This window comes from Rhinolophus sinicus, chromosome 3 (assembly GCF_057876585.1).
Source record: "Rhinolophus sinicus isolate RSI-liver-muscle chromosome 3, RSI-T2T, whole genome shotgun sequence".
Taxonomy (NCBI): Eukaryota; Metazoa; Chordata; class Mammalia; order Chiroptera; family Rhinolophidae; genus Rhinolophus; species Rhinolophus sinicus.
In genome coordinates this window covers 167,489,770-167,508,372 of record NC_142503.1, presented here as the reverse complement: position 1 = coordinate 167,508,372, position 18,603 = coordinate 167,489,770, and the positions used below count along the sequence as shown (strand labels likewise).

The 18,603-nt window shown below is 41.5% G+C and overlaps 1 protein-coding gene across 6 annotated transcripts in view; it reads right to left on the bottom strand.

Annotated features, from left to right (window-relative positions):
* Positions 1-4,493, bottom strand: part of PPM1A (protein phosphatase, Mg2+/Mn2+ dependent 1A) — a 42,277-nt gene extending 37,784 nt beyond the window's left edge. For 2 of the 6 annotated variants that reach the window (XM_019750765.3, XM_074327406.2), the window contains exon 1: positions 4,356-4,493. The gene's annotated coding sequence lies outside the window, so the exon portion shown is untranslated. Of the gene's footprint in view, positions 1-2,437; positions 2,529-3,247; positions 3,708-4,355 lie in introns of those variants that run through there. The other 4 variants (XM_074327405.2, XM_074327404.2, XM_074327402.2 and 1 more) reach the window with 4 other exon arrangements.
* Positions 4,494-18,603: the final 14,110 nt, after the last annotated feature.

The following is an 18,603-nucleotide window of genomic DNA, read 5'->3' as shown; positions in this document are numbered from 1 at the left end:
CTGGAGACTCATAATAAAATATAAAATTGTTACTTGTGTAATATGGAACACATTAGATATTAGAAAGAGGAAAAGAATAACATAATCAACCTTCTGATTTTGATATAATTTAACCCAAGCTTCTTTCATATAAGAGTGGTTAATAATCCCAGATAGAAATTCAGAGAATTTATACATCCTGGCTAATGGTGAAATAATAAATGAAGCAACTGAATTTTTAAAATTTTGTCACCACCATTATTTGAGATGGAAAACAGAACATATTCTGGCATAACATTACTACCCAAGGTATAGGAAGACACAAACTTTTACCTAGTTTCCTCATAAAACCTCCCCCTCCCCCAAGGTCCATGTATTTCACAGGGTCACACTGCATTTTATCTTCTTGCTTAACCCCTATTAAGGACTCTCCTTGAGCTGACTTTCTAACATGGCTGCCTCCTTCCTCTGATTTGACTAAGGATGAAAAGCAGTCAAGAGTACCACTCAGGATCAGGTGCCCAGGCAAAAGTTAGATAATCATTTGGGGTAATCATCAACATATCACCTTATGATTATTTCTACATGATCACGGACTTCCACCTTAAGAAATTAATCCAGTTCCCATGGGGGAGCACTTTAGGGATAGATAACAAGCTCCCTGCGGACATATGTCCATCTTTAGTTTTAATTATTAAATAAATAAGCATTCACAGTTAACCCAGAATCAGCTACACAGTCTGTTAGCCATTACAATACATAGTCTAGATGTAATGTGAATAAATTCAAAGACTGTAGGTTTTTCATAACTGCTTAGCAATATTTACATGTGACAACATGATGTTGCCATAGATTTCTTTGGGGAAAAAAAAACATTAGGTATTAGGGAACAAATTTTCATATGGAGGTTTATTAAAAAGATAATCAAGACACAGCTTGAACTGACAGAAAAACCTTATAATGCCCTTCACATCAGATTACCAAGGGTTGTGAGATTGTTCAAAACTGTAGTCTCAACCACCGTTTGTCTCCTGTGGAATCTTTACTCTCCTTCCTCCCAAGAGTTTTCCTAGATTTCCCAATACCAACAGAAAAATCAATAAAGGCTACCTATAGGAATATCTTTCCTAAAGAACAATACCAACTTAAAATTCTTTTACATAAGACAAAACCCAGAAAGAAAATCAGCTTTAGAATGCTGAACCTCTAAGTACACGCCAAAGCATACTGACTAGACCATGTTAAGAGAATCAAAAATATTTAACAACTGGCAGTACATTCGATAATATAATCTACCCCTTTGGTTTTACTGATTTGTAAGCTGAGACGCAAAAAGTTAAAGGACTCATCCATGGACACAGATATTTGGAGCATAGCCATGACTAAACAATTCTTGTCTCCTAGTGCAGTGTTCCCTTCAACAGTTTATACTGTAATTATGGTCATCACTTCAGCCCTTCAAACTAAAATATAAACAGATACAATCCGTGTTAAAATACACACACACACACACACACACACACGTAAAAAAAATTTGATGACTGCAGCATTCAACCATGTTATTTATCAAACATATACTACGGTAGCTAGCCAAACTTTACCAGTCTTAATTTACCTAGCCCATAATGACTTCATTGATATGAAAAAATGTTTAATTATATTAAATAAAAAATGTCTTAAGCAACTTCCATGGGCAGTTCATTATAGTTTTGATGCGGAATTGTTCTAACTTGCAAGTTAAAAGTAATCATCACTACATGATTGGATGTTTAATCAGCTATATGGGAATTACACATAAGAACAGAACTGTAACATCAGGCAAGGAATGTTACTTTGTGCTTCAAATTATTTGCTAGCAAAGGAAACATTAAATCAATAAAGTTAACATCTATGATTAGAAAACAGACCGTAGGGTGGGTCACTACCTTCCCAGTCAGTTTTCTAATGTGTATTATAGAAATACAATCTTTGGCAAAGGCCAGTTAGGTAAAAATATAAAACTATAAAAGTGAGGTTGTTCTAGTTAGATTAGAGTTGGGGAGCAAGCCCTGCTGGACTTCTGAGAGCTCTGGAACCGGTAAGACTCAGTACTGTTTAAATAAATAAATCCGCTGACACTTCAGAGCTCTTTGCATCTGAAAAGCGGTTGTTTAAAATCACAACTTGCAAGTTTGAAAGGATTAAGCCTTTTTTTCAAAACAATTTTTTAAATTTCTAATCTTTCAATGTCAAAATCATTTACTTTGGGAAAATAATAACTATCTCCCATAGATTTTTTTTTACACCTCCCATACTCTTCCAATAATTTCTTAAAAGGCATTCGGCTCATTATTCCAATTAGCAGAAAACAGGGTTGGGGGTGAGGGCGGCGCATACATTTCTTGGCTTGGACAGCTGGAGTTATGTACTCTGTGGATTTGTTAAGTACCATGAGTTGCTTGAGGAAAAGGAAAAATACCTCAGGTAATGAAATTTTCAAAACGTATCTAAAACTGCAGTTGGTAGAAGGCTCTCCACAGTCAGCTCTCTTTCAAGAAATTATTTCAAATCTACAAGCAGAACAAAACCATACTTCAACGAAACTAACATCAAGAACTTTTACCCACACATTTACACAGTTAAAAAGACCAGGCGAAGAAATCAGTGTGATTTTACTTCAATGGATTTGTTCGATGCCTTAATAATGAATGAATTGGAGGCATCACTGGCTTGAGTTCTCAAGGAGTCTCCCTCTCAGTTCTGCCCCCTATAAAATCTGAAGCAAATTCTACACAATTTGGTATTTCGACGCTAAGTCCGGTCCAAAGGAAGCCCCCCCCCTTCTTTCTCCGGGTCGCCCTCCCAGGGGTTGGAGAGCAGGGAGGCGCGGCCCGGAGGGTGGGGGCGCTGGGAGCCCACTCCCCGCCCGGGAAAAGTTCCACCGGCCGCTCTAGGGCCAGGCCGGCCTGCGGCCCTCGTCCGCGTCGCCGCCACCAACACCCAACCCGGCGCAGGCGGCCAGAGGGTCGCGCCCCCTCCCCGCGCCGCCGCACAAACACCCCGCCCCCGCCTCCCCGCCACCGCCCTCGCGGAGCGTTAACCCCTAGCCGTCCGTCGCCCGGCTCCGGGGAGGAGGCCGGGCCAGGGGGTGGAGTTGTCGCGTCTCCTCCCGGGAGCGCTCGGGCAGACGCCTGGCTTGTTTACAGGCCCCAGGCCCCAGGCCTGGCCGCCACTGCCGCCGCGCAGGCCCGCGCCGGCCGCCCGCCCTCGGCCCATGCGTCGCGCTTACCCGGAGCAGCCGCGGGCGGGCAGGTCCCTGGTCGGCCGAGGCGGCGGCGGCGACGGCGGCCGGGGAGGGGGCGGGAAAGGGGTCACCACGGCTGCGGCCGGCCAGGTCAGGCAGGGGAGGGGGCGGACGAGGGGAGGAGCCGGGCTGCGTCCGGGCCCCCGCTCTCGGCGCCCTCGCGGCTCAGATCATCCAGGCGTTGGAACAGGAGGCGGACAGCGGGTCCCGGAGGAGAAGGAGGAAGAGCCAAAGATTCATTGCTTTCGCGCCCCACCTGCCTGGAGCCCCCCCACCCCCCCTCCCCAACCACCCGCTCCTGAGCTGCAGCCGCCCGAGCACCCGAAGCTGCGGGCCCCGCCGGCGCCGAGACCACTGCTCCCTCGCTCCCGCGCGCGCTCCCGCCCCTAGCAGCGCCGCCGCCGCCGCCTCGAGCGCGTCCCCGCGCAGGCGCGCCCACGAAGGCGCCGAGCTGCCCCACCCCCACTCCTCCGCCCGCCCCACCCCGCCCCTCCGGGTTCGCCGCCGCTACAGCTGAGGCGCGACGGAGCAGCTGGAGAGACCCGGATGTCGTTGGGCAGGAACTGCGGCGAGTGGCGGCTGGCGGGGGAGGAGCGGCCGCAGATGACGCCACTGCCCTACCCAGCTTTTCTTGTCTCGGCGGCCGGGGCCCCAGGCCGAAGCCGAAGGGAGCATCCAAATCCCGGATCGGAACCGCGACTGGGACCTTGAGCCCCGGCGCCGGGAGCTGGACCGAGTGTGCGACTGTTAGGATCCCGGAGAATGGAGCGCTCTCCAACCCCTGCAGTCTACCGAGCCGGGGCTCGGAAGCTCCCCCTAGGGCGTCCGCGTCTCCCGTCCCGGCGCTGCCACCTGTCTACAAATGCACACCCAATCCCCGCGGAGACGCTTTCCGCAGAGCCCCGAGGACCGACCCAGTTCTTTCCGCTTCTCTCGGGCACAGTCGCGGACTGTTCACCGCCTGGCTGCTGTAGCTCAAACGCGCGCTGGGTCCCAGGCCGCCGGCAGACCCCCTTCCCCAGGGCCCCACGGTTCCCGAGCCATTCTCCCCCAGTGACCTCGGGAGGACCACGCAAGTGCCCCAGCCACACACCTCGTGTCCCGAAGGGCAGCGACACACGCAGCCTGCCGCCGCCCACCTACATACAGGCACAGGGCACATGCTGAATTCCTGGCAGGTTTTCTGTGGAGCTGTAGCTCGTGGCATCCCACATTGTATTTATTTTCACTTGTTACAGTCACATGATTCTGTCACAGGGGACCTCCAACGACCTCCAGTGAGGTTAAAGGAACGGAGGATTTTTCAAAATCTGTGGGATAATCAGAAACATTAACAGCTACTTGTATGAAGAGTTAGAGATCAACTAAACCTAATTGAAACTGCACGTGCAGGAGGCCAAAATCCAGTTTAGCTAGCTAGACTACGGAAAACCCGACCCACGCGGTTTGCAGACGCCGGGGATAGAATGACAAACGCTAGCAGGCCAATGAATCAGAACTGGGGAGCAGTACATCACCAGCACGGGTTCCCATTGGCTGGGGTGCCTTTCCCTTGTCAAAGGCTTAACCTGTTCATGGATTTGACCTGCACCACATTTGCAGGAACGTAACTTAAAAGAAAAATCCGTGTTAAAAAAAAAAAATTATCTGGTATACACTAAGGAAAAACACATACTTCATTGTAGGAGGCAGATACTTTAAAAAGAACACAGGAAAATATTAGCCAAATTGTATTCTGACAAATAAAAAGCTAAATTTATGATGAGGCCTCTCCATTTTATCTCAGGAACTTATTGTAGCAAGTTATACCCTGCTGCTTTGTATCTCCTAAAACCACTCTGTTGCCCCAGCTCTTAGATCAAAAGTATCCTATTTATTCTGCCTTTCTGCCACCAGCAAACATTTAGCTGCTTTTAAATTTGTAGAAGCCATCTCCAGTTTCTTCAACATGACTTTCTTGGGAAGATTCTGTTCCTTTCATTTTCAGCCCTGGGACCTAACAAACTACCACCAAATGGTCACTGGCAGGCCGAAATCTTCAAGGAACTCAGAACAATCACTCTACCCAATATATTTGGGTTAGAATTTCTTCTAGTAAGATGAAGATAGATCATTTTGAGATATACAAAGTAAAAATAAAATTCACTTCTGCATTTGGTCCCAGTATCATGTGAGGACACATTTCCTAATTACTTCTGTACACACGTGCCAAAAAAAAAAAAAAAAAAAAAAAAAAAAAGGAACATTATTAGATCAAAGATCTTTGAAACTCTGCCTTATTGGAATCCTTAATACTTCAGACAAGTAGCAGCATGATTAGCATGCTAGTGGACTCATTACCATTCCAAAATAGAAAAGCCCATGTGGCAAACACTATTTGGAGTGTCTTAGAAAACAAAATTTCTTATTCGTAAGGCAGAACTAGGGTTGCCAATGGCAGTAGTGGCGTTGATCTTGAAGGTCTTGCCTGTCTTTCTGTTTCCTTCTGTTAGGCACCCATACCTTTCTTCTCTCTGCTCTACACTTGTAGAGGAATCTGGGTCAATTGTAGCAGAAGAGGTAGAAAAATAGAAAATATGAAAGTAAAGAGATTTTTAAGGAGTCTGCACAGTGTACCACAGACTACTGATAAAGTTACACCTTTCTCTCTTATTTCTGGATACAGCTTGCAGGGACATTTTGGTATAAAGTAGGAAACTCAGAGGTTATAAGACTAACATTTTAAAATTGGGGACAAATATTTTTAAAGGTGTCTGGATAAATATGCCTGATATTATAATATCTCCTTCTTTATTGTTATACTAAATATTTTTTCTCTAAATATTATACTAAATATTCCCTAAATAATATACTAAGGGCAAAAAGCTTAACTATGTATAGAGGGGGAAAAGGACATCGAAAAAAGAGGGCTAGAAGTTTTCTTTTCTTTTTGAACTACAAGGCTTTGCTTTGGCCTACACATGTTAGTAATGTGCATAGTTTTTGTGAGACATCAGTGGAATATGCTGCCATAATTGTTTTTAATAATTTTTATAGGTATATTCTAAAACTATCCTACTCTGCTTTGGACATCCGTTGATATTTCAGTTACCAAAGAGAAAGGTGATTTTCTGAAAGACTGGCTTTCAAGTCGTAAATTTAACTGTACGCTATTAGCCTAGTAATTGGGAGGCGTGGGATGAGGACTGGAACTGCAGTGAGAAGTCTAAAGCTTAGTCCAGTCAGTAATACTCTCTCCTCTTTTCTTCCACAATCATGATTTAAAGAAAAGGTTAACATTCCTGATTCCCAAATTACTACTCTGAATCCACCCAGGAGAGTTACCCCTGAGACAGTCTTGCTTAGGCCTCTCAAAAGAAATCTCAGCAATTTAAGTGATCCCTCAGGAGAATACCTGAGACTCCCCCTAACCTGAGCCATTCAATCCTTTCACACTGAAGCCAGTCATTACCCAAGAGTTACAAAGCCAAGCAGAACACAGGTTCGGCTCTTCCTTCCTCCTCCTCCTTCATTACCTATTTCATGTTTTTTCCTCACCAGCATCCTCTTCCTTTGTCCTCTTCTCCCTTTTCTTTTAATCATTCTTCGTTCTTTCATCTGTTCTCTTTTCATCTTCTTTACCCTTTTCCCCATTCTTCTTTTCTCTCTTTTCCTTAGCTTAATCCAAATTACAGTTTCTGCTACCCACTTTCTCCTGAACCAACACATATGAGTGGATAATGCCCCTAAACTAATTTTGTTGTGGGGGGGTGTATCCCCCCCACCTCAGTCCTCATTCCCCCCGCCCCCCACACACACCATATCAAGTCATGAAAAACTTAGCTGTCTAAAGGACTATCACAGAATGAAAAGGATTAGAGAATCCTGTCCTATGTGACATCACTAAGGCAGCCCCATTAGGATGGGACAGAAGAAAATCAGTAGTCTTCTGCTGCCATTCGGGCTCACGCTGTTCCCTGAGAGAAATGTGAGCCACCATGAACATCACAGGCCAAGCCTTGGAGAGTCTTTAGGGTAGATTCTTGCCTCGAGAGAACTGTATATGGCCACAGCCTTAATGTTGGTATGGTTCTTATCAAACAAGTTCATCTGTTCAACAGAGTTATATGTGTGCCAGGTACTGTGCTGGGTGCTGAAGGTAGATAATGACATCAGTAGGGAAAGGCCCAGCATTATAATATCAATTATGTTATAGTGAGGGCTACAGACAAAGACATAAACAAATAAATAAGGAAATTGCTGATTGTGACCAGTGTTGTAAATGAAATAAATAAGGAAATAGATCAGGGAGATGACCTGAAACAAGCGTTCAGACGAGACCTTTCTAAGAAGATAGCATTTGAGGTGAAGGATGAGAGTCAGCTTTGCGAAGAATCAGAGGAGAGCTTTCCAGGCAAAGGGATCAGCACGAGTTTGATGTGGGAAACTCAAACAGAAAAATAATTGTCTATAGACCAAAGCGAAGTTCAACAAACTCGAGGCAAATATTTTATAAAGTCACTCAAGTTTAGAATTCCAACTTAGGATATTTGGGATACTTAATCCAGGTTACAATTAGGAAACCACCTTGAGCAGAAGGGCACAATCCATTCAAAATAATATAGTGAATTGGTCTGGCCCAAAAAGCAAAGCAGCTTGAAAAATAAAAATTAAAAATCAAAGGACCATTATGTAACTATTGAAGTTAAGAAGCATTCCACCACTCCATTGTTCTCTTCAGACAATCCAACAGAAGTTAGAAATGACTAAACTATAAGCTTTGAAAAAAATGTGCCCCTGCCCAATATAGATAGCTGTTCTTAATGAGTAAAGACTAGCAATAGTTTGGACTTCTTAAGAACATATTTTTTTCTGGGTGTTTACTGTCTAATGCGGGTATCAAAGAATATCTCAAACTAAGCCATACTTTTGAAAGTTGCAACACATTTTGCATCCTTAACAAGGGTGGTCTGGTTGAAAACCAATGATGAAATGACCATCATCATAAAGGCTTTTTTCTATATCTCGCTCTGCACTGCCACATAGGTCAACCAATTTAATACTCACAACAACTCTTGTGGGTAGACAGGGCAAGGACTGTTGTTCTCAACTTTCACAGAAGAGAATACTCAGTGTCAGAGGGGTAGCAACTACCCAGAGTCACCAAAAGTAATGCCAGGTTCTCCCCTGTATTCTGCTGATCACCCCTAACTTTTACATGCCAGTAATAAAGCAGCAAGGAGAGTCAAGTTGTGGAAAGTGCATGTTGTGGTGTATGGAGCTGGCTTGTACTAGCTCATGAGAACAGACTTAAATTTTTAGGAATTTGTCAGCTATTTGTTATACACAGCCATTATTAAAAAATAACTTATATAAACTTCCAATTAAATAGTTAATCACCAAAACAGATCCTTTGCTTACAGAAAAGCTGCCATGGTCAGATATGAACTGATCTTATCCTTTAAATATTTGAGGAATTTGTTCAGTACTTAAATTTACTTTTAATCTTTATCTTGATTATTACTTTTAAGAAAGAACAATAAAAACAATAATTTATGGTAAAAGCAATAACTGAATAATGAAATCATTTTAAGCTTAGAGCAATTAAATACGGAGATATTAATATGCATTTTATTTTCTCGTAGGATCTAGACAAACTAGAGCTCCATCAGAGAAAAAAGGTAACAAAATCCCTTTGTCTTTTGCTGAGTACAATGAGAACCAATTCATGGGAATTATAGAGAAGATAATTTTATTTATTTATTTATTCATTCATTCATTTGGGAAAAAAGTTCTCCAGTGAATTTTTTTTTTCAATTGCAGTTGGCATTCAATATTATTTTAGATTAATTTCAGGTGTGTGACATAGTGATTGCACATTTATATAATTTAAGAAGTGATCCCCCTGACTAGTCTAGTACCCACGTGGCACTATACATAGTTATTACCATATTATTGACTATATCCCTTATGCTATACCCTACATCTCCATAACTACTTTGTAACAACCAATTTGTACTTCTTAATCCCTTGCCCTTTTTTCACCCTCACCCCAAACCCCCCTCCCATCTGGCAACCATCAAAATGTTTTCTGTACCTGAGTTTGTTTCCGTTTTGTTTGTTTATTTTGTTCTTTAGATTCCACATATAAGCAAAATCACACTGTATCTGTCTTTCTGACACTCCACTCATCACAATACCCTCCAGGTCCAGCCATGCCATCGCAGATGGCAAGAACCCACTCCCTTCCATGGCTGAGAAATATTCCATTGTATATACGGTATGTACCACCTCCTCTGTATCCATTCATCCATTGATGGACACCCAGGCTGCCTCCACAGCAATAAACAATGCTGCAATGAACATATGGATGCACACATCCTCTCCAAAGTAATGTTTTGGGTTTCCTCAGATAGTACCCACAAGTGGGATTATTGGGTCCTTCTTTGTCTCTTGTTATAGCCTTTGTTTTAAAGTCTATTTTGTCTGGTATAAGTACTTTTTCCTCAGGTTTTTTGTTGTTGTTTGTTTTCATTTTCATTAAATATCTTTTTATCCATCCCTTTACTTTCCATCAGTATGTGTCTTTCAATCTAAAGTGAGTCTCTTATAGGTAGCATATGTAAAGATTTTGTTTTCTTACCCATCAGCCCTATCCCATCCTATGTCTTTTGATTAGAGAAATCAATCCACTTACTTTGAGAATAATTGTTGATAGATATGTAGCTATAGTTATTGCCATTTTATTACTCATAATTTTCATCCTTTTTTTTTTCATCTTAAATAAGTCCCTCTAACTTTCTGTCATACTGGTTTGGTGGTGATGAACTCCATTAGCTTTTTCATGTTTGGGCAGCTCTTTATCTGTCCTTCAATTGTAAATGATAGACTTGCTGGGTAGAATACCCCTTGGTTGTATATCCTTGCTTTTCATCACATTGAATATTTTGTGCTAATCCCTTCTGGCCTGCAAAGTTTCTGTTGAGAAATCAGCTGACAGCATTATGGAAGCTCCCTTGTAGGTAACTAACTGATTTCGTCTTGCTCATTTTGGCTACCTCTTTGTTTGTTTCTGTGTATTAGGTAGATTTGTTATGTCTCCCAGTCTTGGCCAGGTGGCTTTATGTAGTAGGGGCCCTGTGGGGTCCTGGCACAATCTCCAGGTCACCTGCTCCAGATGCTCCAAGGGTGTCCCTTGTGTGGGTTGTGTGTGCCCCCCTGTTAAGTTGAGCCTTGATTGCTATTAGCATGTCAGTGGCTGGGATTGACCCTCCGGCTGACTTGGCTGTGGGGTTTGGCCACATCCACAGCTTACAGGCTGCTGTACGGGGGCCTTACCCCACTGAGTGGAATCTGCCCCAGTGGGCTCAGGTGTCTGTTGAGACCCCCTTTGTGTGTGCCACCTGTGGGGCTAATTGGGCTGTGCTCTGAAGCCAGCCTGCAAGTAGTTGGTTCTGGCCTCTTGGGAGGGTCTCCGGTGCAGACCCAGGTCACTCATTGCCTGTGGCTTGCTGGGGACTATCTGGTAGGAGCTACAAAGTGATCTGTGGCTGTTCGCTGCTTGTATGAAACCTGGGGGCGCGTGGGAGAGGCTAATCTGCGAACCAAGGATGGCTGCCATGAGTACCGGGCCTGGGGTAGCTCCACAAAAAGCCAGGACTCCTTGAAGCCTGCTGCCACCTGCCAGCTTCCGTATGTTTCAGGCACTGATAAAGTCTCATGCAGTACACATTTGGGTAAGGCAGAATCTCAGGGAGTCACTAGAGTGGGAAGAGTTGTGGTCACCAGGTTAATATAGATTCTGGTTTGGTGCCAGTGCTGAGCCTAGAGCTAACTACTTAGCAAAAGTCTCAGAGCACCCCTCCCATCTAGCAACCCTCAGTTTTTCCTCTATGTCTCCAAAACTGTTTCTGATTAGTTCATTCATTTATTCTTTTCTTTAGGTTCCACATATAAGTGAGATCATACGATATTTGTCGTTCTCTGTCTGACTTATTTCTCTTAGCATAATGTTCTCTAGGTCCACCCATGTTGTTGCAAATGGTAAGATTTCATTCTTCTTTATGGCTGCGTAATACTCCATTGTATAAATGTACCACAGTTTCTTAATCCAGTCATCTACTGATGGGCATTTCGGTTGTTTCCACGTCTTGGTTATTGTGTATAGTGCTGCAATAAACATAGGAGTGCATAAAGTTTTTTGAATTAGAGTTTTAGATTTCTCCAGATAGATACCTAGGAGTGGAATTGCTGGGTCATAAGGTAGTTCCATTTTCAGATTTTTGAGATACCTCCATACTATTTTCCATAGTGGCTGTACCAATCTGCAATCCCACCAACAGTGCACAATAGTAGACCTGCCTGGTCTCTAGTATAGTCTCTTGAGTTTTCAGTCTCTGATGCTAACCTGAATTCTTCCCACTACCTGATGCTTTTCTCCACATCCTCGCCTGACTGGACCTTCTTGATGACTTTCTCTCTCAATGATTTCTCTCTGAATGATTGATTATTATTTCCAATGGTAGGTGCTTATGATTTATACCATCTATGGCATAGGCTGAATTTGGCACCATAGGCAGAAATTATCGTTTGGCTCATCAGTGGTGTAGAAGTTACAGCTTCTTTAGTTGTAATAACATATTCCCGAAGCTCCATGTAAAATCATCACTTTTTTAAAGAGTTTTTCTTCCAGCTGTCACCTCCTCCATTCTCCTGCTCTCTCCACTCAAGTAAAATGTATCTCTTCCCTTCTGACACTATCCTGTTGGTATACTCCTTAAAAATCCCACTTAGCAAGACAAAAGCAAACACATCACCCATTGACCTGCACCTCACATGTCACTGTGGAGCCTGTCATCCTGCCATTGGCACAAACATGGCAGAGGCCTCTTTGTAGAGAAGCATCAGGTAGTGGGAAGAATTCAGGTTAGCATCAGAGACTGAAAACTCAAGAGACTACACTAGAGACCAGGCAGGTCTACTATAAGTGTGAGATCAGATTGGTTATGGGAAAAGAGTGTCTCAGGTAAGAGCAAAGGCTCTGTGGTGGGAGTGAGCCTTGCCTGTCAAGAAACAGTCAGAACTCTGGGATGTCTGGGGCATAAAGTAAGAGGGGGAGAGTGCTATGTAGGCTGGGTGCCTATAGGCCACAGTAAAGATTTTGATTTTAAGTGTTATGGAAAACCACTGGAGGTTTTTATGCAGGAGAGTGATGTGATCTGATTTAGATTTTGCTCTTGCTGAAGTATGGAGAAGAGATTTTAGAAAAGCAAAAGTGGAAGTAGAAAAATTGTTTCATGTCAGTTTCATAAATCCTTAAAGAGGAAGCGAAATTGTCTTTCAGCTTTAAATGGCATAGAGTGATTATGTTTTCACGGTAGAAATGTGGTCTTTAGAGAGGTCTTGTTACTAGGGCTCATGTTTTCATTATCTGGGAAGTATACTTAGATATTTTTGCCAATGACTCATCAAGTAACCTTTCTTGGGAAGTTTAGTAAAATGTAGTAAGGAGTACTTTATAGAAAAGGCCAAGAGTCATTAATACCCATTTAAGCAGTTCAATACAGGTGCATCCTTATTGTCCTTAAAAGTATGCTCTAAGAACCTCATTGCTCTAAGAACCTCATTACTCTCTCCCTGTTCACTCACTGCTCTCCCAACATACATCTGAAGACTGAAGACTAAAAGTTTACTAATTAATTTATATCTTGTATATCCAGTGAAGATGATAGTTGAGGTGTTTTAACCTAAGGCAGACATTTACATCCTAATATGAAGGTCTTTAGATCTTTTTTTTTTTTTTTGGCTTTTTTTTTCTATTAGTCTTAGGTACACAAGACAAAGTAATACTTAGACGTTTATCATTTATATCTCTCACACTGTGTGAACACCCCTCCCCCCATCCACTATCCCTCTGACATCGCACTGAGCCACTACATTTCCACTGTCTCTATTCCTAATGCTGTACTCCGCTTCTTGTAAGTATATACATACATATATATACATACATATATATGTATATATATAAAATTATAGTTGGCATTCATTATTGTTCAGCTTCAGGTGTACAGTGCAGTGATCAGGCATCTACATTATCCCTGAGGTGGTCTCCCTAATGAGACAAGTGTCCATCGGATACCCTACAAAATCTTTACAACATTATTGATTACATTCCCCAAATTAATTTTCAAAACCCCATGGCCATCTTGTGGTTACCGAATGTTTTCTAATCCCCTCCCTCACCTTCCCCCTTAACCCCACCCCCCCGCCCATCTAGCAACCCTCAGTTTTTCCTCTATGTCTCCAAAACTGTTTCTGATTAGTTCATTCACTTATTCTTTTCTTTAGATTCCACGTATAAGTGAGATCACATGGTATTTGTATTTTTCTGTCTGTCTTATTTCACTTAACATAATGTTCTCTAGGTCCACCCATGTTGTTGCAAATGGTAAGATTTCATTCTTCTTTATGGCTGCGTAGTACTCCATTGTATAAATGTACCACAGTTTCTTAATCCAGTCCTCTACCGATGGGCATTTCGGTTGTTTCCATATGTTGGCTATTGTGTATTGTGCTGTAATAAACATAGGAGTGCATAAAGATTTTTGAGTTAGAGTTTTGGATTTCTCCAGATAGATACCTAGGAGTGGAATTGTTGGATCATAAGGTAGTTCCATTTTCAGATTTTTGAGATACCTCCATACTGTTTTCCATAGTGGCTGCACCAATCTGCAATCCCACCAACAGTGCACAAGGGTTCCCTTTTCTCCACATCCTTGCCAGCACTTGTTGTTTGTTGATTTATTGATAATAGCCATTTTGACTAGGGTGAGGTGGTATCTCGTTGTGGTTTTTATTTGCATTTCTCTGATGGTTAGTGAGGTTGAGCATTTCTTCATATGTCTGTTTGCCATCTGTGCGTCCTTTTTAGAAAAATGTCTCTTCATGTCCTTTGCCCATTTTTTAATTGGGTTGTTTGTTTTTTTGGAGTTGAGTTGAGTGAGTTTTTTATAAATTTGTGACATAAACCCCTTATCAGATATATCATTGGCAAATATCTTTTCCCATTCGGTAGGATCCCTTTTTGTTTTATTGATGGTTTCCTTTGCTGTGAAAAAGCTTTTTAGTTTGATGTAATCCCACATGTTTATTTTTTCTCTTATTTCCCTTGCACAAGGGCATATATCAGTAAAAATCTTACTCCGGGTAATGTCTGTGAAGTTTCTTCCTATATTTTCTTCTAGGAATTTTATGGTTTCAGATCTTACATTTCAGTCTTTAAGCCATTTTGAATTTATTTTTGTATGTGGTGTAAGGAGGTGATCCAGCTTCATTTTTTTTGCACGTGTCGGTCTTTAGATCTTTTGCACTCAAGCTTTAATACTCAGTAAGCAAGTTGCTTTGACGTGTGTAGGTGGTAAAAGAAATTTAAGAAGGAATTTAGTAAAGACCTCAGTAACACCAAAGATGAATTCTAGTTCTTCCACAACCATGCCAAGGTTCAGTCTTGCTCATGGACCTATGAAAGAAATACATGTATTTCATACATTTAGTCTTCTTATTGATACTGGGTTTTCTTCATTTACTTTGATGGTCATATATTAGTAGTCTTCAAAGTAAAACTAGAACAGGCCTTTGGCAAAGGACCATGACTAATTTTATGTTTAATCTTATGACTAGCACATTATAAGTATCCAAATAATATTTCATAATAAAAATTATATGGCTATTATATTACAACTGTAGAAGCTGTAATTTCTACATTGATGAGCCAAACGATAATTTCTGCCTATGGTGCCAAATTCAGCCTATGAACTAGATGGTGTAAATCATAAGCACCTACCATTGGAAATAATAATCAATCATTCAGAGCCAGTACTGAATAAGAACCTACCATGTGTCAAACACCATTAAACATAGAGAGGGATGCAAATAATAGCTGCTGTATTATATTGCAGACCTCTTACTTACAGACTCTTATAAGTGTCATGTCGGTTCTAGTCAAAATATCTGTTAGAAACAAGTTACACTTTGTGGAAATTATAAGTTCTTGAAAGATATATTTAATAAACACATGTATCTGTTCTTTTAAAGAATCATATGTACATCTCTTGGAGGTCAGTAAAAATACTGACCTTTGTCCAAGTAGGCAAGACATACAAAATTGTTTTGTGTTGTCAATCACAACAAAAGCATGGAAAGGTTAAAGGAAACATTGTGAGTACTTGAAACATGCAATGCCAAAAGAAAAATTTTGGCTTGATATAAAATACCAGTGATTTATATGGCCTGGTGAGTCATGTGTATCATATCTGGGGTATGTACCCATAAACATTGGCTTAAAGGCAGTCAGGCTATTTAGACTGTCATCATTAAACTCATCATCACATGTCAGTCCTGCCTGAATTTGAAAAGCAAAAAGTAAAATATAGAAACACATGGAATGGACAACATAAAATTTCTGCTGTCCTACTCTTGGATTCCCAAACGCAATGCTGCAAAAGGGTGTTCAAAAGTCCATGAAATCTCCTTCTAATTCTATATAATTTGGATTAGCTAGTTCCTTTTTGATTATTTAATATTTATTTGAAGATTGTCAAGGGCAAGAACTTTCACTGACTTCTCAATAAATGCTCCGGATGATATAACCCTTAACCCCTCACCTATGAAAAGAATTAAGTAAGTCAAACACCAAGTATGGAATATGTGTCAAACCCTTTTGAACATGGCAAGAGATACAAATAATAGCTACTATTTATTGAGCATTTCCTGTTTGCTAGAATTTTTATTTCTACAGTATTTAATGTAATCCTGACAATATCCCTTCAAGGTAGCTGTTATTGCTATATTTTGCAGATGCAAAATGGAGGAGGCTCAGGAGGTTAAGTCACTTGTCTGAATTAGTAGAGCAAATGACTGGGTAGAATACAAAGCCCATGTGATTCTAGTTTTGCCTGTTTTTTATAACACAAAACTGAAATTTAAAATATAATATTGGTGTCTATTAAAACATCAGGCTATACAAAGAGAGAACACAGGGTTTTAGTCTTGGCTTTGATGCTATGCCAAAGCGTACAACTTAGGAAAGTCATATAGGAGGACTTTAGACTTATGGTTATATCAGATTTATTTTTTGAAAAAGGCCTTTATGGTATTTCTTGTTCCAACTCTCTTCTTCCAAACATTGCCATTCTTTCATGAAGAGGTGGGAGAAGACCTAGATGTTTTGGGTGAGTTTTCGGAAATTCCTTAACAAATAGAATGTGATTAAAATGATGCCACATTACTTCAAAGGCTAGGTCATAAAAAGCAATATAGTTTCTACCCGGTTCTCTCTCTTTCAGGACGTTTGCCCTTGGAACCACACTACCATGTTGTGAGGAAGCCCAGGTAATATGAGGAGGCCATGTGTAGGTGTTCTAGTTGACAATACGTGTAATAAAGAAAATTGGCCTTTGTCCCAGTGCCTAGGAAGTCGCCTGGGAAGTAGCCTCTAAAACCCTGTATTTATCAAATGATAGCAGTGTCTTGGTTATTCGTATGTTCCCTGATAGTTTACGCTGATGAGGTGACAAATGGTGGGCCCTTAGTTTAAACAAATGGGATGACTCAGGACAGAAGCTGACCGCACCATGTGATCAGAGGGTTGGGCTTTTGAATTGAGTAATATCAGTGCAACCTATGGGGAGGAAGTGGGAACTGGAGATTGAGTCACATGGCCAGTGATTTAATTAGTCATTCCTATGCAATGAGACCCTAATGGAAACTCTGGAGACTGAAGTTTGGGTGAGCTTCCATGGTTGGCAATACTCTGCATATTGTCACACATTGATGTGCTGGGAGGGTAGGCCCAATGTAATCACAGTGTCCTTATAAAATGGAGGCAGGAAGGGCGGAGTCGGAGGAGATGTGATGATGGAAGCAGAAGTCAGAGTGATAGGAAGGGGTCACAAGCCAAGGAGAGCAGGTGGCCTCTAGAAGGTGGAAAAGGCAAGGAGACTGATTCTTCTTCAGGAGGAACATAGTGCTACAGACAGATCTTACTACTTCTGACCTCCAGAACTGTATGATAATAAATTTGGGTTATTTTAAGCCACACAAGTTTATGGTAATTTTTTACAGCAGCAATAGAAAACTAATGTGTATATAGTAGTCCCCATTTATTCATGGGGGATAAATTCCAAGACCCCCAGTGGATGCCTGAAATTGTGGATAGTATTGAACCATAAAATATATGGGGGTGCCAAAAAAACATGTATACAAGTGGACACTTTGGTCAACGTTGCTCAAGCAGTAGTTTGCCGTAATCAGAAGTGTCTGGATGCTGATGGTAACCACTTTGAGCACCTCTTGTAATTACAGAAGTCAAACGTGACTTATATTCATCTTTTGTTGTCGGTATATATTATTATAGTTTTAATAGTTTTTTTCCTTTCTTAAAATGTATATAGATTTTTTTGGGCAGCCTCTGTACATATTATGTTTTTTCTTATATACTCGTATACATACCTTTTCACTTAAAGAAAGAACTTGACGGCTTCTCTTTGGCATATCCGAATTGCCAGAATCATTACTCTTGTGCTTTGGGGCTATTATCAAGTAAAATAAGGGTTTCTTGAACACAAAAACTGTAATACTGTGACAGTCAATCTGATAATTCAAACAGCTATTAAGGGACTGAGGGGTGGGTAGTGTATACAGTGTGGGTACACTGGGCAAAGGGATGAGTCATGTTGAAGGTAGAACTGAGCAGGATGGTGGGAGATTTCATCACACGACTCAGGATAGCATTCAAGTTAAAACTTATGAATTGTTTATTTCTGAAATTTGTATTTAATATCTTTGGACTGCTTTTTCTTAGGGCTATCACAACAAAGTACCACAAACTGACTGGCTTAAACAACCAAAATGTACTGTTTCACAGTTTAGGGGCCAGAAGTCCAAAATCAAGGTAGCAGCAGGGCCATGTTCCCCTTGGAAGGCAGTAGGAAGGGTCTTTCCAGGCCTCTCTCTTAGCTTCTGATAGTTCCTTGGCTTATGGCAGCATAACTAAAACCTTCGCATGGCATTCTCCCTGTGTCTGTCTGTCTTCAAATGTCCCTTCTTCATGGGGACACCGGTCATATTGGGTGAGGAACTCACCTTACTTCAGCATGATCACATCTTCACTCATTCCATCTGCACAGACCCTATTTTCAAATAAGGCTGCATTCTGAGGTTCTGGGGGTTAGGACTTCAACATATGAGTTTTGAGAGGATACAATTCAACCCATAACAGGGATGTAAGTCTTGGGAGATGGAAAACAAGGCTTGTCAAGAAGATGGGGGGACGGTAATAATAACAGCTAACCTTTTATTCTCAC